The sequence below is a fragment of the Lutra lutra genome, chromosome 11 (assembly GCF_902655055.1).
Source record: "Lutra lutra chromosome 11, mLutLut1.2, whole genome shotgun sequence".
NCBI lineage: Eukaryota > Metazoa > Chordata > Mammalia > Carnivora > Mustelidae > Lutra > Lutra lutra.
This window is the reverse complement of record NC_062288.1, coordinates 39,438,101-39,461,776: the sequence shown is the minus strand read 5'-3', so window position 1 is coordinate 39,461,776 and position 23,676 is coordinate 39,438,101. Positions and strand designations below refer to the sequence as shown.

At 42.3% G+C, this 23,676-nt stretch overlaps 1 protein-coding gene across 3 annotated transcripts in view; it reads right to left on the bottom strand.

Annotated features, from left to right (window-relative positions):
- DYNC1I1 (dynein cytoplasmic 1 intermediate chain 1) overlaps positions 1 to 10,673 on the bottom strand; it is a 301,967-nt gene extending 291,294 nt beyond the window's left edge. The window contains exon 1 of one of the 3 annotated variants that reach the window (XM_047695760.1): positions 10,651 to 10,673. The gene's annotated coding sequence lies outside the window, so the exon portion shown is untranslated. Of the gene's footprint in view, positions 1 to 10,217; positions 10,598 to 10,650 lie in introns of those variants that run through there. The other 2 variants (XM_047695759.1, XM_047695761.1) reach the window with 2 other exon arrangements.
- Between the last annotated feature and the right edge of the window lie 13,003 nt (positions 10,674 to 23,676).

Sequence of the window (23,676 nt, the reverse complement as noted above, 5' to 3'; positions counted from 1 at the left end):
TATTCACTTTATTAATCACTTCCCTTCTTGTAAATTTGTTATACCTCTATTAGGTATTTACCATGTTTTACCTTATGTGATAGCCATGCCATATATGTATAACACATATCCATATGTTATATATATATTAAACTTCTCTATTTTTCCATGATTAGACAACAGTGCCTAAGATCTATACCTTGTTCTGGGGCACCTGGCTGGCTCAGCAGGTAGAGCACGCAACTCTTGATCTCAATGTTGAGTTCAAGCCCCACGTTGGGTATATAGATTACTTAAAATTAATAATAATCATCTTTTTTTTTTAAAGATTTTATTTATTTATTTATTTGACAGAGAGAAATCACAAGTAAGCAGAGAGGCAGGCAGAGAGAGAGGAGGAAGCAGGCTCCCTGCTGAGCAGAAAGCCCGATGTGGGGCTCGAACCCAGGACCTGGGATCATGACCTGAGCCGAAGGCAGTGGCTTAACCCACTGAGCCACCCAGGTGCCCCAATAATCATCTTTTTAAAGAAAAGACCGATACTTGCTCATTTTCATGTACACACAAAGCATTCAGTCTTGCTCATGGTTAGCCCTCTGTAGGTACTAAATACATGTTCTTCACTAGGACTAAAAACCTGCTGAAGGAACCTAGCTTTCACCCCTACCTACACGTAGTTCTCTTATTCATTATCAGTAAAATCTAGATTTGTAAGCTCACTAAATCCAGGACGCTGTTATTATTCACAATACAAACTAAGGTCACTCCAATAAATTTCATACTCTATATGGGCATTCTTTCAGGTGTGACTAATGTTGAATAGTGAAGCCATTACATGTATGCTTGTATGTCAGTGAGCGTCCCAGGATGTCTTTTAGAAACTGGTCAGCAGCAGGAATCGGTAGAATCCAGGGAAGTCTCTCCCTTTCATAGTCATTTAGGTTAATCACAAAAATTCCTGTTCCCCAACTCTAAGAACATACTTAACGACTTCTTTGTAGGCAGGCAGGGCCATTTGATTTGCTTTAGTCAATGGGATGGACGAGGTGGGGGCAGTATATACCAAGAGGAAGGGTCACTCAGCACAGGTCTCTGGGTGGAAATGGTCAACGCAGTCCCTTGTTGGCCCCCACCGGACACGTAACAGGAGCAAGAAAAACCTTGCTGGGTTGCCATGCTGATGTGCTGGAGTCATTTGTTACCGCGCCGTGGTGCAGCCTAACCTGATCTATACACTCCCATGGCCCGACTCCACTCCACCCATCCAGCCTTCTCGTTACTTCCCACCTTCTGTGATTTAGTGTTGGTAACTGAAGATACACCCCCTCCCTTTACCATCCCCACCTGTGCTTTGCTATGGAATGCTCAGTGAGAGGCTGTGACCAAGATTCTTCCCTTGACCAAAGGCTAAGCAGGCTCCTCTGAGCTCTTTTTCAACTTGGCCCTATCCATCGGCATGTTCTCAAGAGCCCCATTTTAGGTAAGTCCTATGAAAAGTCAGTTTAGCCAGACTCTCCCACCCTCAATGTCTGATCCCTGGTATCTACTGGATGTTTAACGAGGTTCCTCACCCTCTGCCATCTCCCAGGTGGTATCTGATCACCCTGGCTTGCCTTCAGCAAGAATCCTGTTAGGTGGGCTTAGCCTGATTACCCCCCACTTACCTTGGACATGTCCTCTTAGTAATTTTTCATGCACTCCCTCCCCACCCCCGCATTACTCCTTGGCTAGAAATCCCACTCTCCTTTGTTGTATTCAGAGTTCCTTCGGATCTCTCTCCCCTACTGCAAACTCCCAGTGCAGTGATCCCGACATCTATTAAAATGGTGCCGCTGGGGCGCCTGGGTGGCTCAGTGGGTTAAAGCCTCTGCCTTCGGCTCAGGTCATGATCTCAGGGTCCTGGGATTGAGCCCCACGTAGGGCTCTTTGCTCAGCAGGAAGCCTGTGTCCTTCTCAATCTCTCTCTCTCTCTGCCTGCCTCTCTGCCTACTTCTGATCTCTCTCTGTCAAATAAATAAATAAAATCTTTTAAAAAAAAAATAAAACAGTGTCGCTGAATAAAGCCTGTCTTACCATTCCTTTAACAAGTGGACGAGTAGCTTTTTCTTTAACAGGTATAAAGACTAAGAAAGCACCAGGTGTCATTCATTATTAACCCCCCAGTCACCAGAACATGTGCCCTGGTTAAAGCCACTTTCATTCTGAATCTTCCCCCCTGAGTTTAGAAAATACTCTTTCCATGTGCTGCCCAGACGACCTTCCCTGGGTTTGGGAAGGCAGACGGGGTATCGGCAATGTGAAGAGGTGATGTTGCCAATACCTCAGCACGTCCCCCAAAGCAAAGTTCTGCTCATTTTCCTGAAGTAAATGGCTCTGCCTGGCCAGAATGTCCTTGGACAAGGGAACGTCTGAAAAGAGTATCTTCCTCCTGTCCTGTGACTGTTTTGTAACCTGACTTTTTTATCTACTTGAAACTAAAACTTAACAATTTGTTGTTGGCCTTCAAATTTTAGCAATTCATGCTTTTTTTTTTTTAATTTCTAAAAGGAGGAGCTCTCAAGGGAAAGGAGTATGATTCCCCCCTTTAAAGGCTACAGCAAAAGATATGGGGTTTCATCCTTGTTTGATATGCCAATTACTTTTCAGCAGCATTTGAAAATATTAAAAAGCTTAAAAGAGGAAGCAAGAAAATCTGTATTCAAAACCCCAAACCTGGCCTGTTACAGTGTCCCTGGGTGGTCCATATTTGCATTGGGAGATTTAGTTTGGCATTTTAACTCCTGTAAATAGATTCTCACTTTCCCCTATGCCTGAAAGCCTTCAAAGAGGGAAGATCCCCTTTCCAAATCAGCGGTAACCTATACCCTCTGAAAGTGAACAAAGTCACACTTTTCAAGGAAACAGGCAGAGAAGTGTTTTGTTATTCTTCTTTCCACAAAATACACACCAATTCCCACAAACCCTTGCTATTCTGATACTACCAGGGCAGATGGTGAAACAGGAGATGTGCCGTCATTTTAAAAGGGGACACTGTCAAAACACACATTCCCCCACAGAGCCTGCTACCTTTCCAGCCCCCCAAACCCACCAACTTCTGAAATTCCACAAGTGGATTCTGAGGCATAGTCGCATGGTCATCCCCCAAGTGTGTGCTCCCCGGAACACTCAACAGCTAGACAAACTTACAAAAGCTTCCAAATGCACATTACAGAATCTAAAACGCCTTTAACAGGAGAAGACTTCATTCCATTTCAATTCCTAAAATCTTCAGCTTGCTACACAAAGAAATGGGTACTATTTCAGGTCAGAGTAGACCACCTAGCCTGTATTTTAAAAGGCAAACTGACTGTATATGCAGGATATAAAATATTGTGTCATCCTTTACTCATTAGAGCTATTTAAAATATACACATTACTCTTGGCTTCGCTCTAGACATGAGTATAAAATAGAAATCTGACAAATGAATCAAAATCTCCCTTCCTCCCACCAGAAAGAAACTAAAGAAACCAAACCTCCCACCAGAGAAATCAAACCACAGATCAAAAGAAATAACCCAAGGGGCTCCTAAAAGAAACACAAGACTCAAACCATCCTGCCTGTCATTTCTAGAATGAAAAGTAGTCCCTCTCAAGACTCCCCTTCTCAAGGGGCGCCTGGGTGGCTCAGTGGGTTAAAGCCTCTGCCTTCGGCTCAGGTCATGATCCCAGGGTCCTGGGATCGAGCCCCACATCGAGCTCTCTGCTCCGTGGGGAGCCTGTTTCCTCCTCTCTCTCTGCCTGCCTCTCTGCCTCCTTGTGATTTCTGTCTGTCAAATAAATAAATAAATCTTAAAAAAAAAATTAAAAAAAAAAAAAGACTCCCCTTCTCACAGCAGAATTGTTCCACGTGATCCTAATTCAGGAAGGCAAGGATTCCAGAAGTCTAGGCATTACCGAGCCTACATCCAAATTGGGCCCAGACGTGCCATGGAAACTACATTTCAGGAAGTGAATGTTTTTATTAAACACATTAAAATGATCCAAAGGGAAAGAATTAAATCTTATAATAAAAAGAAAATTAAGTGGGATTTATTCTGGCTAGTATTTTGGGTCAACAAAGCTTGTTGAGTATCTACCATGTGTAAGACTTTTTGCTGAAAGATACAAGGATGTCTCAGAGAGCCTAGAGTCTAAAACCAGAAAAAGGCAGGCACATAAGTAGTATAACTCAAGGTAAAAAAAAAAAAAATTTAAGAGCATACCTTCAGTTCAAAGGAAGGCAAGATCACACACATCCCTGAGAAAAGAAGGCTAGAAAATGATGTAACTGTTGTTGGATAATAAAACCATCTTCCACACCTTGATTGGGTACCATGTGTTCTCTCATTATCTGCAATCTTTACAATAACTTTGCAAGTTAGGGATCATTATCCCCACTCTACAGATGAAGAAACTGAGGCTTCCATAGCTTCAGTGAGATATCTGGCTGCTTCCTCTTTCCTGTGTCTTACACAGCCTCTTAGATGTTGTTCTCTTTTATGTTGTCAAAGACCAAGCAAAGAAATGGGCTTAAATTACAGCAAGAAAGATTTCAATAGGAAAACAGACTGTCTACTGACATTCTGGGCAGGAGACTTCTCCGTCATGGGAGCTGACCTATGCTCTGGAGGCTGTTCAGTGGCAGCCCTGCTGGAGACCTGTAGGTACTCTCTCTCCCCACTGTGACAAACAAAAATGTCTCTGGGCATTGCCAAATGTCCCTATGGTGGACAGTCACCCCTGAGAACCACTAATCTAAAAGCACACTAGAGAGGCACCAGGATGATGCAGTTGGGTGAGGGTCTGACTCTTGGTTTTGGCTCAGGTCACAATCTTGGGATCCTGGGTTGGAGCCATGCCTTGGGCTCCGAACTCAGTGGGGAGTCTGCTTGAGATTCTCTTTCCCTTCCCCCCTACCCCTCCCACTTGTGCTCTCCCTAAAATAAATATCTTGGGGCGCCTGGGTGGCTCAGTGGGTTAAGGCCTCTGCTTTCGGCTCAGGTCATGATCCCAGCGTCCTGGGATTGAGCCCCATATCGGGCTCTCTGCTCGGCGGGGAGCCTGCTTCCTTTCTTCTCTCTCTGTCTGCCTCTCTGCCTACTTGTGATCTCTCTGTGTCAAATCAATAAATAAAATATTTTAAAAAATAAATAAAATAAAATAAATATCATAAAAACAAAATTACAAAATAAGTACAAACCCACTGGAGTTAGTCAATCTTTTCTGTAAATCACTCTCTAGAGGAAAGACAGCTATCCACAGTCACCTGCCTGAGGGCAGGAAATGGGGCCATCAGCTCTGCAGTCCTTCCAGTCCTGCCCACTTTGAGTCCAAGCCACATGGACAGAAGGCCGTGGACCCAACTCCAGGCCACTGCCTACAATGACTCATAACCAACAACACCTGTGCTAGATAAATGCAAGCTCTGATAATCCGCATTGCGTGCGCCTGGTGCCCGTGGAGGCTTTCTAAAGACCAGGCAGGCATGAGAACTAATGACATTTTAATTTCCAGATCTGAAGCTTCTAGCTGATTTCTTTCCAAAAACTGACCCTGCCAGAGAATGTGCCTGTGGTTTAGAATCATTCAGGGCCTCCTTTCCCACCTCCGTTTTTTGCAAAAGCCTTTCCTCCACATGACCTGACCAAAAAAAGCCCCAAATCTTACTGTGACAGTTGATGCCCCAAATCTGCCTGCAATGCTTGACCACAAGGTATAAAAATACCTTTCTGTTGAGCAGCTTCCCAGGTACTTCTGATATAGAGGTTGGTATAGTATTTAGATTTTAATTGGATTCAAAGAATGACATCATCGTTTTATTTTTAAACATCCAAGTTTACAATATTCTGGAACTCGCATTCACTGTGAATCTTTAAATTCACGATGAAAACTGTCAGATGTCAACTTAAAGCGTGTGTAAGAGAGAAGCAGAATTTTTAAAAATTCTTTAAGAGTTTATAGGAGGAAAAAAAACCTTGAAGCATAAGAAAGCACACTGGTATCTGTTCCCAGGCAGATCTGTTGATCAAGTGCAATCATTCTCCACAGCGCCAGAGACTCATTACTTTTATCATAAAGAATGCCCTTGACTCTAACATAAATTTTCTGCTTTGTGTGTGTGCCATACCGATGGCATTAGCTGGTCTGTGTCCCAAAATGAAAACAATGGCTCGTTCTCTAAGAGTACAGCAACAATATGGGTGAGCATAGGAATGTTAGGGCCCAAGTAATACTTTGGAAGCAAGAGCAGCTGCTTGTTAGGATCTCAGGATTGATAGGAACTGAAAATTAAAGGACGCAGAGCCTGTCTGGGAAGCAGAGGTCCTCCCAAGATTTAGTACCAAGTTAGTGTTCTGGATCATGGCACAGTCACTATATCAGAGAAGCCCCAGAACACCGAGCAGCTTCACATTCAGCCCTGAAATAAATTCATCTTTGCAATGAATAAAGCCTTGGCTAACACCTCCTCCTGCAAAGTCAGCTTTCTGGGCTGTCTCAGTTGGGAACTGCTATGCATTCCATGTTCAGCAAGATACCTAGTGACACTTAAGAATCAAATGTAGGGGGCTTTAGCACGCCTCAAGGGGAAGCAGGGCTTGCTTACCCCCCACCACACCAAGAGATGTCTAATTTCCTTGATCCCCTTTGATAATACAGATGGGCTTTTCGTATGAGCACGTGAGCATGTTCTTGAGGGACTCTCTGTCCTGCCACAGTGAAAAGCGACACTAAAACAGTACGCGTTGCCTCCCCCCACAGAAAAACAATGAGATAGGATGGGAACAGAATAAACAAACTTCGGAATCTGGCCAACCTGCACTTGAAATCCAGCCTTCCCACCAAATGGGCTTCAGGTGGCCTTGACCAACGGCTTCATATTTCCAAGTACCAGATTCCTTGTTTGTCAAATGAAGATAAAGATTTCAGCCTTACAGGAGCGTTGGAATGATTTCATGAACCTGAATATAAACAGGAAAGGCACCCAATGAACTCCAAGCAGCTCGAAAGCTGCCTGCCACGCTTGGAGATCTTACTTGGTTGCAGTGTGCCTTAGCCTAAGCCACACCTGCATCAGGGCACCCCCTAGCATGCCTCAGTAGGGACATGCCACAACGCTGATAGCTATGAACACTTTTTCCTGGTGCTTAGAGGATAGTTTGCCTTGTTTTCAAGCACATGTCAGCAGAGTGACTTCAGCTGCTACCCCTTTTCCTAAACAGTGTATGTGAACCAGTGGTTCTTAATCTCTTTTTAGTCACAAATACCCCTTTCCCTCAAGAAAGCTGCGTTTAGGTACATATGCATTAAATTTCACATCAAGATGATCGAGCTCAATGACCCCCTAAACACCATCACAGGCCTGCCCTCCACAATGCCTACGATTCCTATTGAAGCAGCCTCCTCTGAACAAAGAATCAGTAGATGCCTTTGTGAACACATGGGCGCCTCAGGGTTTGCACCTGGACAGCGGTGTCAAGGTCACAATGCCAGCTTCACTCTCACATTCCGGTCCCAGGCTTCCTATCAAGAGGAAGCAAAGAAAATCAGTCCAGGGTATCTGTGAAAAGTTCCTAGTCAAGAATGCTTTTTACATGGATCTGGGCAAAGGCCTAGAAATTAAAATTAAAACTTTAAATGAGATAACATAAGAGATTAATAATCTCTACACAAAAATTAACCAGTGTAATTGTTCTGCAGCACTGAAGAGTAGATTCAGGCTGCCCAGGGTTCAAATCCTGGCTCTATAATTTAGTAGCTGAGCAATTTTCCAAAAGTTACCTATTATCATTGTGTCTTAGTGTCCTCATCTGTCAAACAGGATTAAAGATATATAACTCATAAGATTTTTCTGAGGATTAAATAACTTAATACATGGAGAAATAACTTAAAATCCAATGCCTGGTCAAGTGCTCAACACATTTTAGTAAATGTGTTGGTGAAGTAATAAATTCAGTAAATGTATCGAGCACTGGTAAAATGCTCAATGTATTATCAACCTTTGTTTTAAGCAGTAGAGCAACGTGTAGACAGAACGAAACGACGAAGTTTGCAAAGGACCTTGCTATTTGGGGCTAGGTTAAGTGACAGAAAGAAACAGGGTGATGGGGAAGAATGAGCAGCCCGTTTAGGTAACTAACTTTGAATGAAGCCTGTGCACAGTCTGTGTTGAGAGTCATGGTTTCATGACTTAGTATATATCTTACAAGACTGGACAGAGCGGCACCAAAGATGGATCTCTAAGAATTACTTGACTCAATGCTGGAGTCAAGGGAAAGGCTTATTTATTAAAGACTTGGGAAGAAGTGTTTGGGGAAGTAGAAGGACTGGGAAGAGAGTTAATAGAGCCCCCTTTTAGACATAAAGCATGATGGCAAAAATGCTGTGTGACTTCCTCTTACCATCTCAGAAGTTTGTCAGAAACTAGGAACTACGGACCACCACTGTAAGAACTGCCCCACTTTCCTGTGGGTTGAGTTTCTTTTCTCTGTCCCTACCAGTAACAGTGATCACACCTAATGATGTTAGACCTCAAACACCAAAGAGCTTCAGAACATGCTTCAGTAGAAGAGGAAAGGCTGGGATATGCATGGAGGAGCGGAGCCACACCTCTGCTTTGGGACACTGTGCAGCAGACGTGCAAAGACCTAGAGGCCAAGGGGAGGGAAGCAGGTGCATCAGTGCCTAAGGCTCAAGACAAGGGAAAAAAAGAGAGACATAGGAGATGTTCTGGGCCAAAGCTGGGCCCAGAGCTGGACAGGCTGGAAAGAGCCTGAACTGGACACCCAGACATATTGTCCTAACTTCCTAAAGACGGTCCTACAAGATTTTTCCAAAAAAAAAAAAAAAAAAAGTCTCTTAGAGCACAGAGTCCTCAGAAGTTAAACACTGGCAAGTTGATGCCTAAGAAGAGAGCATTTGATGACTGTGTGGGAGCAGTGTCTGAGTATATTTTATTGAGAAACATGGTCCAAAGAGCAGAGTTTGGGTCCTTGTCTCTCACACCCAAACTTTGGGAGAAAACCGGGCATGTTAAACAACTGGAGGAAGTATTAATCACATTCCCACCAGCACGCTCAGGATGCAACTTGCACCGAATTCTCCATTTCAAATGCACTACCACTGGTTGTCTTTAACTGTAATTTTCAGTGAAAATATGTAGGGAGACCATCACCCCTATCGGTGCTAATATTAGCCACATGATGTCTTCTGCAGTTCCCCATGTCTTACTGTCAGCTATGCTTTCTCCTTATCTGGAATATTTGGAAGCAATTTTTCACTACCCTGAACAGCAATAAGTCTTCAGTGCACACTTGAAAGGCAATCCAGGCAAGAAAATGGCTGGCTACTTGTTCTTGCCCCTTACCTAGATGTGGTAGAAGACAGAATATATTCCATCTTCTGCATTTTGTTGAGTCTCCGATCTCCTAAGTAATTTCCTGTCCTGATCCTGGGTTTCTGTTTAACCTTATTAACCGAGGTACAAGTCATGAGACTCCCGCACTCAGTTCCCATCAGTGCTGGAGGATCACTGCCCTTATGATGACGACGCACAGATTCATGAGGCCAGAGCGATTCCGGAGTGGGAGTGGGGGAAGGAGGGCCACGCGCCTGGGAAGGTGTTGACGAAAACACATCCCCCAACCACACTTTTTTGCAGCAGTGAGAGAAACTGACATCTTCTTGCGTGAGTGTTTAATTAATGCCCTGCTGGAAGCACATTCGCTCCCTCCGACCTGTCGGGTAGCAACAGCATCTAAGAGCCTTACAGACAGCTGAAAATGTAATCAAACAGCATCCTTTCCTTTCCCTCCGCAGCTCCCCCTCCCCCAGGGGCCGTCAGCTGGTGGCCCAGAGGGGTGCGGATCTCACCGCCGCTAGCCTTCTGCTGCCCAGGACAAGATCGAGGCGGGGTGCCCTGGGATGACCCTCCCAGCCCGCCAGGTGGGCGACAAGGTGATGACACCACGACCCCTCCTCCTCTGCTCTCGCCTCTGGGCTCTCCCGGGGAGCTGCAGCAGGGGACTGCCGCTGGGGGGCTCTGGCTGCCTTAGGGCGCCGCGGAGCACACAGGAGCCTGGGGAGGGGGCCGAGGCTAGGGTCCGGCTGCGGCGGCCGGAACTACTGCCCGGCTGCCGGCGCGGCGACCCCGGTGCCGGGAGGGTCGAGGAGGGGCGCGGAGGTGGCAACCAGACGAGCCCGACACCCTCCCTCTTGTTTACCTGGACGCGCTCGGCGAAGGCGGAACTGGGCTCCAGGAGCGAGCTCGGCGGCGGCTCCCGAGGAGGGGGCTGCGGGGTCGAAGCTCGAGCGGCTCCCGAGGGCGGCGGGTCCGGCGCGCGCAGGATGTGCTGTCTCACGCTGCGCCGGCCGCTTGGCTCGCGCTCCTCGGGGACCCAGCACTTCCTCTCTCTCCGCGAGCCTAACACTGACAGCTCCCTCGGAGCACCCAGGCTGCGGGGCTCGCCCCGCCCCCCGGCCCACGCCCTCCACGCCCCGCGCCCCACGCCCCGCGCCCCTCCTGCGGAAGGGCCCTCCACTCGCGCTCTCGCACGGGTCTCGCAACGGAGGGGTGGAGCCGGCCCGAGGGCTCGCGGCAGGCAGAGCACCTGGGGAGGTTAATCCGTCTGTCTCCGCGTCACCCGCAGGACTCACCTAAGTTGCTGCAAACAGAAGAGCTTCAGTATTTTGGGAGCTGCTGCTCACATAACGACATGGAACAACTTTCACTCCCAGACAACTACTTTAAGGTCATTGAAGTAGAAATAGAGAAAGCTCAGATCCATCTGCTACAAAGACATAGGCTGATTTCGCCCTATTTTTTTCCCAGAAGAAAAAGATACAGATATAGCTTGCCTCCACAACAGCTCTTCTTAGAACCCTAGCTTTTAAAAAATCTGGGTAACCATTCTTGAACTCCCCCAGTGCTTACTGTTAACAGCTAAGTTTTGAGACCCAGAAATGGAGTTTGGGATTCTAATCAATGCCGGTTTGGCACCATTTTGTAGGTAAGTTTTTCACTGTGCTTCTCGAATATCTGTGGGATCTTTGTTGTCAACATTAACATGGAATTTACTGGAGGACAAGTACTGTGTCTAATTCACTGCTGTATTCCCAATACCTCTAACAATGCTTGATGCATACTAGATGCTCAGTAAATATTTATGAATTTATTTAATCGACAACTACTACAGTAATTTCAAAATAAATATAGATGTGATTGTAAAAATTATGTCATATCTGATGTCTGTAAAATGGCCGTCCTTTTTCCAATTTTGCCTGCCTGGCAAATTATTGTGACCGTAAATATGGCTAAAAGAGAGACAAGTGGAATGTCATTAGATAGAAGGAATTCAGGATATTTCAGAGAAAAAAAAATCGTGAAACAAATACTTGCCACTGCCATGTATCATATACTTAATAGATGTTAAACTCTACATACACTTTTCTTTTAATTTTTTCTTTAGCACCGTGTAGTAGATAAAATGTCATCCCGCAGTTAGAGGAATGGGTCTCGAAGTTAACTAGCTTGCCCAAGTTCTCCAGCTACTGAGTGATCCAGCTGAGATTGGAATCTCTGTCCACTTGACTTCCTGCTTGTGAGTTCCGGACTGCTATTAATATCTTCCCAATTTGGGAGTTGTTGCCCACTACCTCCAAAGCACTGTGCTAAGAGCTTCAGATGGTACAAACATGAGGAGAATATAATGCCTTTTCACAACAAGTTAAAATCCAGTTGAAGGTAGAGGGGCAAACCTATAATTTCAGGCAAACAATAAGAAAATGGCCAAAGCAATACAATATGTTAAGAGAACTCCGATAAGCTCATCTGGTTAGAATGGGGGAGATGGTAGGAGAAAATTAGAATTTTGAATATGGATGATAGCTGAAATGGATAGATAGGGCTTTAAACAATTGAAATGAAGAGGAAAAACATTTTTGGGCATCAACAAAGCTCTGGAAAAGAGAAAGAACATGTTCTCAGCAAATGTCAAGTGGCCCAAATTTTTTGGAAGATGGCAGACTCATGAGGGAGCATGCTGGAACTTGAGGAAGGCTGAAGAGGAGATAGTGGAGTACCACCATTACAAATGTTTGAGCAGGAAATAACACTTGGGAAAGGTCATCTAGGAGCTTCTATGGATTGGGGATTAGAACGAGCAAAGACTAATTCAATTCAAAGTTCATTATAAGAATCTAGGCCAGGATTAAGAACTGAATTTGTCAAGTTGTATTCACTATGAATGGCTTATAATATAACCCCAGCACAAATTTTAAATAAGTAGTTATAATTATTTTCATTATCATGTGTCCAGGCATAGTATAGATACTGGGTATAAGACTGTAAATAAATAAGAGATGAATGATCTCTATATTCCAAAAACTATATTCCAAAAACTCAAAAGACACAATTGGTTTTAATATAAGATTCAGAGAAGTAGAATAATGGAAGACATCTGCTATGAGAGATCAAACAGAAAATACATTACAGCTGGGGAATTCTTATGACCTGCAAGGGTTTGTTGAAGAGATCTGGGTGGATGTGTATCATCAGACACGAATTTTGACAATGTGCCTTTGAGAACAGAGTTAGGTAGCAGGCATAGACCTTATTTTTATTGATAGATCTTATTTTTTAGGGCATTCTAGGTTTATAAAAAAAAAAAACTTGTGCAGAAAGTACAGGGTTTCCCTAAACCCCTTACAAATTATAAACTGCTCATTGCAAACATACCTCTTAATCTACTTAATGCTCCAAAATTTGAAAGAACAGCTCCAAGAAGGAGTTAAATGGCTACTACAAAACATGCTGGGCAAATTTCTAACTTGTTAGCCTTTAAGAGATTGCTTTAGAGCCCTCCAGAGAGACAGTGGTGTGGCCCAATTCCCCTACTCTGGAATCAGACTCTCTGAGTGTGAACTTAAGCGAAATCTACTGCTTACTGGTTTTGTGTATTTGCACACATTACTAGACTCCTCTGAGACTCAACTCTCATAGAAGTCAAAAAGGGGGTAATGACACTTGTCGCCTGTGATATTTTGATGTGTTAATCCATGTGAAGCACTTGGCATAGCCCCTAGCATATCACTGGAAACAATGAATGTTAGCTCTAGTTTGCTATTATTAATTAAGTCTGCATGAAAAGTCCTAGAGCTTTGTAGTCTCTAAATTCAAGTGTCTAATCTGTGATATTATCAGACTTCAGGGACCAATCAGACCTTGGGGTCACTTCCAGCCTTCAAGACAGATTCTTCTGCCGTCATGCACCTGTCATTCATCAGTACTAGATACAGGTGATGCCGCACAGCTGGCTCCCTTGGCTAACTTACTTTCCTAGAGCCCCACTTCATCCTGGTTCCAACAATATTCTTACACAGCAGATCTCATCTGCCTGAGAATCTCCTGCAGAAGTTATTCTTCAGTCTATTATATCTTGGTTGAAAGAAATAAAACTGAAGATTAACCTCAGTGGTCCAAGGGCTCTAAAACCCCAGAAAAGAAATGTGAATCATCTGAATCAACTTTTAAAATTGTAAGGTAACCGAAGGAAAAAAAATGCTTGAGAATATTCTCCACTTAAGACAACATATGCTTTACATTGTGCTCAGAATAAAAACCTGTAAGGAAACTAATTTAAAACCACTGCCAAATGTCATATATGGTTTTGTATGGGATATATATCAGATGAGATATGTTTTATGTGTTTTTCTATTATCTGACCGAAGTTGGTCAATTTGTGCCAAATAAAAACAATAAAAGATGTCCAGAAATGGGTGCGTTATTAATATTTGAAGATTTATTAGAAATCGAAGAGTGACTTATGAGGAAATCAATGATTCCAATGTCTAAGGCACCTCCTGCTTTTTGTCTTTTGGACACTTCATTACAGGATGTTGCCTATGTTGTTATATAGTTGGTGTGAAGAATCTGTAATAAATAAATTCACACACATAAAATTTGCTTTCAGTTTTGGAAAAATGAATTCAGAGGTATCAGTTGTATAGTTTTAGATTTTTCTAAATGCCTTTTGAATAACTTCCAACTGCAGCTTCACTTATACTGTAATTACCTATATTTGTCATGTAATTGTGCTGTAATCACCATATTTCCACCCCTTCTCTTTTGCCTCTTTGTGTCTGCCCCCCCTTCTTATATTTCCTTCCATCAGCTTTTCATTCAAGGATGATGCTAAGGCAAAATGCCTATGTTTTAACAATCCATAGTAAAATGCAACCATGAAAATAACTATACAGCAAAAGTAAAACACTTTAGATCCTAAAAAATCATTTAAGCACTTAAATTTATGGGTACAACTCCAGTGATTATAAAACATAAATTATTTGTGTTGCTTTAAATTCACTTTCCATCAGTGTCTAAATACAAATCTTTATGAAGATATATTTATAAATATAAATCTTTATTTTTATCAGCTGTGAAATCAGTATATATTTCTTTGTATTCTTCCTCCTTACTTGTTTATTTCAAATGTATATTTCTAGGAACCAAATAAACTTACCTTGCCAAAAGAAAGTAACCACACTCTGGGTAAATTATTTCTTTAGGTTATTTCCTAGAAACAGTATTTTATAGTTCTTGTAACCACTCCTCAGAAAGATTGTTCCTAATCCTAACAGCTCTATCTGCCATAATTCTCCCAACTCTTTAAAAAAGTTATCTGTATTTATTTATAAGTAAGTAAATTTATATTTATTGGTACTGTTTGTGTGTCTTTGACCACAAGTCTGAGCATTTTCCTTTATGGTGCTTCATTATTTGTTATTTCTCATGTGCTATTAATATTATTTGACTATTTGAAAAGTGAAATCTTAATAATTTGTGTATTTTAGAAAACAAATTTTATATATTACATGTTTCTAACTTCTTTTTCCTCTTATGCTTACTTTATTATAGAGTAATACTTTAAGAAAAATTATAAAAGTCTGTATAAAAATAACAGAATTTTCTTGTACCAAAGGGATGTATAAATCAGAGATATAACATTCAGGTCCAGAACACAGGCTCTGAGTCAGGTACATCCGGATTAACTAGTTCCTGTGATTCACTAGCTGTGTGATTCTGCACAAACCACTTAAACCACTCTAGCCTCAATATCTCTTCATCTGTAAAATGGGTATAATAGTGCCCATCTCCTAAGACTGTAATAAGGACTAAATGATGTAGTACCTGTAAAGAACTTAGCATGGTGATTGGCAACAAGTAAATACTAAATGAATGGCAAACATTGTTATTATGTGGATAGGATAGGCACGGCAAAAAGACTAAAGGGTTACACAAAATGTTGATGCTGGCTGTTTTGCGTCGTTCGACTCTGGATTTTTTTTTTCTTTTGAGTCTATACTTATTTTCTAATTGCTCTGTGATGAGTTCGCATTATATGTCCCAATCAGCCTGTTAGATGTGAGGGATGTTCAGTAACAGGATCAAGCCACTTAAAAACAAACAATATATTATAATCTTCTTCCTTTTGAAACTCCCTAACCAGACACTCAATCTTATCACTCGGCAATGGTTACGCTCTACATTGTAGACATGAGAAACAAGAAGTCATAGATGGATGAAAGGCTGCACCTCCTTGCTAACGGGAGTCAGGATAAGGATGGGGTTTGGATAAATGAAGGTCATTGTGCCTTCTCCCTTCTCGGATAAATACCCAACATCCTGCACTTTGCTCCCTGCACACTGCTTCCAGCACATACCACTTAGGTAGTTACAGTGCCATTCTGCTTCCATTGAGATGCAATGAGCCGTGAAGGAATCCCTCCCAAGGGGTCTTCTAATGATATGCTACAGTATTCTCTGGAACTGGAAATATACACCCTCCTATCTGTTCTCCAGGGAGGTGTCCTTCAGGCTTGTGATGAATGGATAGAGCCATGTTGCCAGCAGGGCTCTCGTGACCTCCAGGTTCTTGCTCTCCTGATGTGCTAAGCATTTAGGTGAAATTCTTTGTGGACGATATGTCAGGCAAGGTCACTGAGAGGACCTGACCACTCATTGACTGGGAAACTGGACCGAGCAATCAGAGGATCCTCACCCACGTCCCTGTCCTTAGAATGCTGTTCTCCTCTTCTGCTCACTGTTCTTACAGGGAGAGCCATTTTCAAGATCACAACCTTGAGCAATGCATTGTTGAGACTATCTAGATATGTGACCGAGCCGCACTCAGGCATCTATACAAACTTTTAAGATGCTGGCAGGTGAGTGTGGAGATCTACTTGTCTTGTGTCTGCTCCAGACAAGCCTCAAATGTAAGTTCTCTTGGATATAAAAACTGCCGCCTTTCAATCTTTCTTTGGTCTCTTTCTTCGGTCTCTTCTTGCCTTATGCATACAGAGGCCACGTTTGCAAACCAACATAGTAATGTACTTCACAGTACTGACCAGATGATTTCTAAAAATATGGCTGAGCCATAAAGTATAAGTTGAATTCATTTATGGGAAGATAGTGAAAGAAAGAGAACATTCCATTTATGTTGGAAAACCAGTTGGAAATTGGAAAACCGATTAGCACATGAGAAAGCCTTCAATGTTTTAATGCTCTCCTCTAAGAACAAGATCTTAAGATTTACATGGACCATTTTTTTTGCCTCTTGCATTTGTCTACCATATTTTGAAAGACTTCCAAATCAATATTTTAGATTGAACTTTTTATTATTGCAAAAATATGCATGTGTATTCAAATTTTAAATACTGATCTGAAGTGGATAAAGGATGATTCATGAATATCTTTAAAAGCTAGCTGTATGGCCATTTGTCATTGAGCATCAGGATAATTTCTTTTTTTTTTATTATTTATTTGACAGAGAGAGATCACAAGTAGAGAAAGAGAGAGATGAGGAAGCAGGCTCCCTGCCCAGCAGAGAGCCTGATGCGGGACTCAATCCCAGGACCCTGAGATCATGACCTGAACTGAAGGCAGAGGCTTAACCCACTGAGCCACCCAGGCAGCCCCAGCATCAGGATAATTTCTTGCTTTGCTTCTCTCACTTTGCATAAAACGATTTAATAACAGCAGTGAACAGAGGGTGCCTGGGTGGCTCAGTCATTTGAACACCCCACTCTTGGTTTCCGCTCATGTCATGATCTCAGGGTTGTGGGATTATGCCTGGGGCTGGGATCTAGGCTCCAAGCTCTGTGCAGAATCTGCTTAAGATTCTCTCTTGGGGCGCCTGGGTGGGTCAGTGGGTTAAAGCCTCTGCCTTTGGCTCAGGTCATGATCTCAGGGTCCTGGGATCAAGCCCAGAGTTCGGGTCTCTGCTCAGCAGGAGCCTACTTCCCCCGCCCCCAGTCTCTCTGCCTGCTGCTCTGCCTGCTTGTGATCTCTCTCTCTCTGTCAAATAAATAAATAAAATCTTAAAAAAAAACCTCTTAAAAAAAGTTCTCTCTCTCCCACTCCCTTTGCCTTTTGTTCCTGTTGCATACACTAAATAAATAAAATCTTAAAAAAATAACAGTGAATAAACTTTTCCAGACTTTTTAAAGTTCAGTTTAGTTTTTCATCTTTTGTTAGAATACATTAAATTTCTCTTTCTCACATATCTTTCCTTATTTAGGTTTTCTTACCATATGGACTAAAAGTTATAGAAGATAAAACATCATGAGCTGCCTAAAGCTACTGTGTATCTTTCATTACTTTGACATTCTTCATATTACATCATCATTCTTAAGTCAAGCTTTTCCCCTCACTGAACACTCATGTTGATGAAAATAGATTGTCAAATTGCTGAACTGTTCAAGTAGTTTCTTAACGTTAACACTTGTCAAGTGTAAATAAGGTCATACAAGATCACCTTGAATGGGATTATTAACCACCATTAAGAGTCTGAAAACCTAGGGGCCCCTGGGTGGCTCAGTGGATTAAACCTCTGCCTTTGGCTTCGGTCATGATCTTGGGGTCCTGGCATCGAGCCCCCCCCCGGCTCTCTGCTCGGAGAGCCTGCTCTCCCCTTCCCACTCTCTGCCTGCTTGTGATCTCTCTCTCTCTCTGTCAAATAAATAAATAAAATAAAAAAGAATCTGAAAACCTTTTTTTTTTTGTACAATGAAAGAGTTACAAATACAAATGTGTATTTTGAGGAAAATCCTTTTGAAATATTTCAGGGCAACAGATTAATAAAAATCCATGTTTCGTTCGACAGAGCCAACAGATAAGAATATATTTCCTGTTTCATTTCTATGGTAGAGTGGAGGGAAAGAAAGAGAGACAGAAAGTTCCAGAGAAGCAGAAATAAAGAAAACAAAAGAAAAAAAAAATCAGATACAGGGAATCGGGAAACTTTGAAACCAGCCCTAATTTAAGGTAAAGTACTCCTGTCATTATTTCAAACAATTTTCTTCCCTGAATCAATTGTAATTGGCTTACTAACAATTTGAGAGTGTTTCCCTCTCTTCTTGGAAGCGTATAGTTTACTTTTATTTCCAACCACTAAGGTTTATTGATAAGGATTTATTTTCCAGTGGAATTTTGAGGTTTTTATGCATGCATGAGGGCTAACTTAAGGGTTGACACATTCACTCAACTCCTAAAACATGTCTGATCCATGAATTTACTAGATACGTGGCCTCAGTGACGTTCTACATTTCACGCTTCTTTGGAAGCATGTGTGTGAAATGGCCAACTCATTCCACAGTGCCTCAAGTCAGAATCAGAATCTATTATTCAAGCCATTTTCTCCAAATCAGATATAAACTTGTGTGATACAGCTATCTTTCAGGTATAATTTTAACAACCATTCACAGATTGCCAACTATTCTTTAAACCTTGGGATATCTGTAAATGACCATGACTGGGTGGCAGGAGAAGAGAGCAAGGGAGATCTTTTCTTTTTTTTCTTTTTTTCTTTTTGGTTCTAACATCATCATCAAAGCAATATCAGTGTACTTTATGCTTAATGGATATGATCCATCCATAGGATGGACCTCAAGGGCTGGAGAAAGAGAGAGGGATTTGAAAGAGTCGAAAAGCATAAGGTCTGGCTTTCATGAATGAAAATCTTGCCACTCTTATCAGTGTATGCTCTTCTATTATAATAACTGATATCCAGCAAATAATTTTCAAGCACTTGCTATATGCTGAGTACCAGGGATGTAGTTTCTTGCTTTGCAAGGCTCTTCCCCATCCGATATCATGATCATCATCCAGATGGCTGTTGCATGGCCAAGCTGAGACTTGGGAGATTAACTTGCTGAAGCTCTTAAAGTTTATAAGGATGTTTGTAAGGATGTTTGATGCCAGGACTCAAGTGCTTCACCTGCTATATAAGCACTTATATCTTCCTTTGGGGTTTTATTTAGTCTGCTATAACTGACTTTGCATAGACTTCTCAGAATTAGAATTTGGGCCAGGATATCTAGATCAAATAACATCTGCTTGATCTTGGGCAAGTTATTTAACTTCTCTGCCTTGGATTCTTCATTTGTAAAATGAGGATATTAATAATACCTATCTGTTGGAGGGGGTCATTGAAAGGACATGACTGCTGGCTGACCCTCAAGCTGGTCCCAGGCAATAGGGGGTCCCTCACCCCATCCCCTGTCCTTGGAATGTACATTCTGTCCTCTGTTCTCAGAACTAGAGCTGTTTCAGGGACAGAGCCTTAAGAAAGCAATGTGTTGTTTTAGCCCATCTGAATGGTATACATGACCGGACCTCACTAAGACCTATAGATACACTCTAAAGATTCTGGCAGGTGGGCATGGATCTACTTTTGTGGCTGCTTGAGATGGGCTTTGTGTCTAAGTTCCCTTCGTTTTTATACCCGTCATCTACCAATCTGGAATGTCCTACCTCTTTTTCAGTCTTTCTCTGCCCTCTGGGTATGAGTTTCAAATGCCATCCAGGAAGCTTCCTAGTTTGGAAACCAATACTACTTCACCGGATTGCCCTAAGATTTAAATGAGTTAGCATGGATGAAGCATTAGAAAAAATGTCACATACCTAGAGAGGACTATTACTAAATCTTGTGAAGTATTTGTTATTCAGCATTGTGTTCTTACAGATTTTTAGTTTTCCCGGGGTAGTTTGTTTTTGTTTTTGTTTAAGACAGGGGAGAGGCAAAGTGAGAGGGAGAGGAAGAACCGAGCAGCCTTCTCACTGGGTGCCCAGCTCGATCTCACAACCCTGAGATCATGACCTGAGCTGAAATCAAGAGTTGGGCGCTTAACAGACTGAGCCACCCAGGTGCCGCAGTTTTGTTTTGCTGTTTTTGAAGATTTTATTTATTAATTTTTTTAGACAGAGAGAGAGAGTACGAGTGGGGGAAAGGGCAGAGAGAGGGGAAGAGAGAGAATCCCAAGCAGACTCTGCACTGAATTTGGAGCCCGGTGTGGGCCTGGATCCCAGACCCTGAGATCATGACCTGAGTCAAAATCAAGAGTTAGATGCTCGGGGCGCCTGGGTGGCTCAGTGGGTTAAAGCTTCTGCCTTCGGCTCGGATCATGATCTCAGGGTCCTGGGATTGAGTCCCGCATCGGGCTCTCTGCTCATCGGGGAGCCTGCTTCCCTCTCTCTCTCTCTGCCTATCTCTCTGCCTACTTGTGATCTCTGTCTGTCGAGTAAATAAATAAAATCTTTAAAAAAAAAAAAAAGTTAGATGCTCAACCAACTGAGCTACCCAGGTTCCCCTGCTTTTTTTTGTTTTTAATTTTCTACTTTTGAAGTTAGAGTATGGTAAGACAAAAATGGTAGCAGCTGTTTAGCTCTTACGGTTAAAAGAAGAAAGCTGCACAAAAAGGCAATGGAAAAGCATAATTACTTCAGAAGAATAGAAAAATATTAATAGAAAAATAATAACATCCCATGTCAGGAAAAGGGTTTCTAAAAGTTACCTTAGAGTTAACACACATGTATGCATGCAGGTCCTGATAAATCATCTCTATAGAAATCAGAACCTGTGCAAACCAGCTCATTATACCAAAGATAATAAATATGATAATAGGGGAAATTGAGCAGGATGTACAAATACCATCAGATCTTCAGAAGCCTCCCATACTCATTCCCAGGCATTTTCTCCCTGCCTTTTATACCTGTTCCTGAGGCACCCGTGGTCAGGGCCGCGGTTACCTGGGTCTCAGGCCTCCATCCACCATGTCTGTGTGGGTTATGCAGCCCTCCTCCCTCCCCTGCACCCTCCCCAGAGTGCAACACTCTGAACTTTTTTAAGATTTTAATCCACGATGGGGTTCCAAATCATGGGAAGTTCTCTGAATCGTAAACTCTGTCAGCCCTACAAATAATTCTATGGACACTTTTGTAATAATGGGTGGTAAGGAAGAAAAAGATATCAATTCTAGCAGCAATTTGCGTGAGACTAGTTATGAGTGATTAAGCCTTACAAAGCCAATGGAGAACATGTTTGGGGTCTCTAGAGTCAGTGCTAAATAAAGCCTCTTAAAAATGACCTCTTATGATATGGTTCTTTTTAACTTTAAGTCCACAGTTCTTTTTCTGTTTTTATTCTTGTCATTTGTATGATAAGCTCTGACCTTCTTTTTGCTCTCTCTCTTTCTAAGATTCCTAAATAGAGGGCTTTCCCTAGTGTGCAGGTACCTGTATGTACAGGGCAGGTAGGAAGATAATAACACTCTAATACATATTCTGAGCAAATGTTTGAGACCTTAACTGGGTCACTTCCTCACTGAAGGAATTACATTTCTTTTTTTTTTTTTTAAGATTTTATTTATTCATTTGACAGAGATCACAAGTAGGCAGAGAGGCAGGCAGAGAGAGAGAGAGGAGGAAGCAGGCTCCCCGCTGAGCAGAGACCTTGATGAGGGGCTTGATCCCAGGACCCTGAGATCATGACCTGAGCTGAAGGCAGAGGCTTTAACCCACTGAGACACCCAGGTGCCCCAGGAATTACATTTCTTTTATCACTTTCTATAGCAAGGTTATATAATTTGATGGTTCTGTAATTTGGTAACTGATCCCAGGGTTCACAGAAGTGCTTAGCCCTGTTTGGTTTCTAACTAAGAAAAAATTATGATGCCTTTGTTAAATGGAAAAAAAGTAAAGTTAACCATTTAGGTTATTAATTTACAAAATGAAAAATCAGAGAAATGTAAAACTCCCACCTGTCAAGTCACTAGACTTTTTATTAAATTCTGCTTTATAAGTTTGGTGTAAGTTTGAGGCAGTATAACTAGAAAGTTCCAAAACTACAGTGGTTTAAAGACAATGGAAGCCACACTCGACCAGAGACTCAGGTTCCCTCCACCCTGTTGCTTTGTCCGAGCCAGGCCTTCATCTGTATGGTGTAAGCCGGTCACAGGCAAGGGGCATATAGCTTGTGGGAAGTGGGAAGGGATGTAAAGCAAGCCCACATTTTGTGGCCCAGATGCTTAAGCAACATAGGTCCGGCTCCATACACTTCATTGGCAAGAACTCAGTCATGTGACCACATCTAGATTAAAGGGTTTGGGAGATGTTCTGCTGGAGCTTCCAGGAGCCCAAGCACAAGTTTTACTAAGAAAAGGGACATCAGGGCACCTGGGTGGCTCAGTCAGTTAAGCTTCTGCCTTCGGCTCAGGTCATGATCCTGAAGTCTTGGGATCAAGCCCTAAATAGGGCTCCCTGCTCAATGGGGAGTCTGCTTCTCTCTCTGCCCTTCATACTGCTTGTGCTCTCTCTTGCTCACACTCTCTCTCTCAAATAAAGAAATAAAATCTTAAAAAAAAAAAAAAAAGGACATCAGAGTTTGGTGAATAACCAGCGGTCTCTGCCACATCACCTTCATTCCTAAAACTAGACTTTGGTAAAGTTCTAGATAATACTGATCATGCTTTTAAATATTTAAAAATAAGATTAATAGCTTGTTTTGGAAAAAAAATAATATCAAGTGTAGGATGTAGGATGGCAGGAGGTGGATAAATAGGAAATCTCATATACTTTCGAAGAGCTTTATGTTCACTATTTTTCTTGGGGTTATTTGGTAATTGGCCCAATACAACATCCTAAGCAATGAAAGTTGAGGTGGTACAGTCGGTTATTAAACACCCTTGCCATTTGGTTCTCGAGCATACCCATAGAGTCCCATAGAGTGTAAAGGAATGTTCTGTATTTCAGATTAGAGCTATATGTTCCAACACAGAATGAATCCAGAGTAGTTTAGGGATTTGAAAGTACCTTATTTACTCTCTTCAATTTTTTCCTCACATCTACTTGGTATATTTATGCCCTTTTATCTAGGATGACAGGGCTATCCCATAGGCCCAAATCCTGGTAATCCTTAGGGGAAATTTTTCTCCCCCTATCCTCTCCCAACTGGCAATTTATAATTTTTACCTTTTGGACCCCTTTCCCTAGAATCTGGTTCCAGCAGCAAGCCAGAATGTTAGTCATTTGAGTTCATCCAGCTCCAGTCTGGGTGGCGGGGGAGTCTGTTGAAGGACCTCGGTGGAGGGTATCTGAAAAATCAACCCCTTCCTACTGCCATATTGAGCTCAGCATAACTCTTGTTCATGGTTTTGCCTTTTTAAAAAGTCTCATTCTCTAAGTCCTACTTGAGTTTTAGAAATAGTGGGGGAAGGAGGTGCTGAGTGACCCTCGATAAGCTTCTCCAGGTTTTCATAGGTTAGATAAAGCCACAGCTAAATTTCCCTGTACCCCTATAGGGAGCTGTCCTTTGTCCTCTCTCTCTCAATTTTTTTTTTTTAAAGATT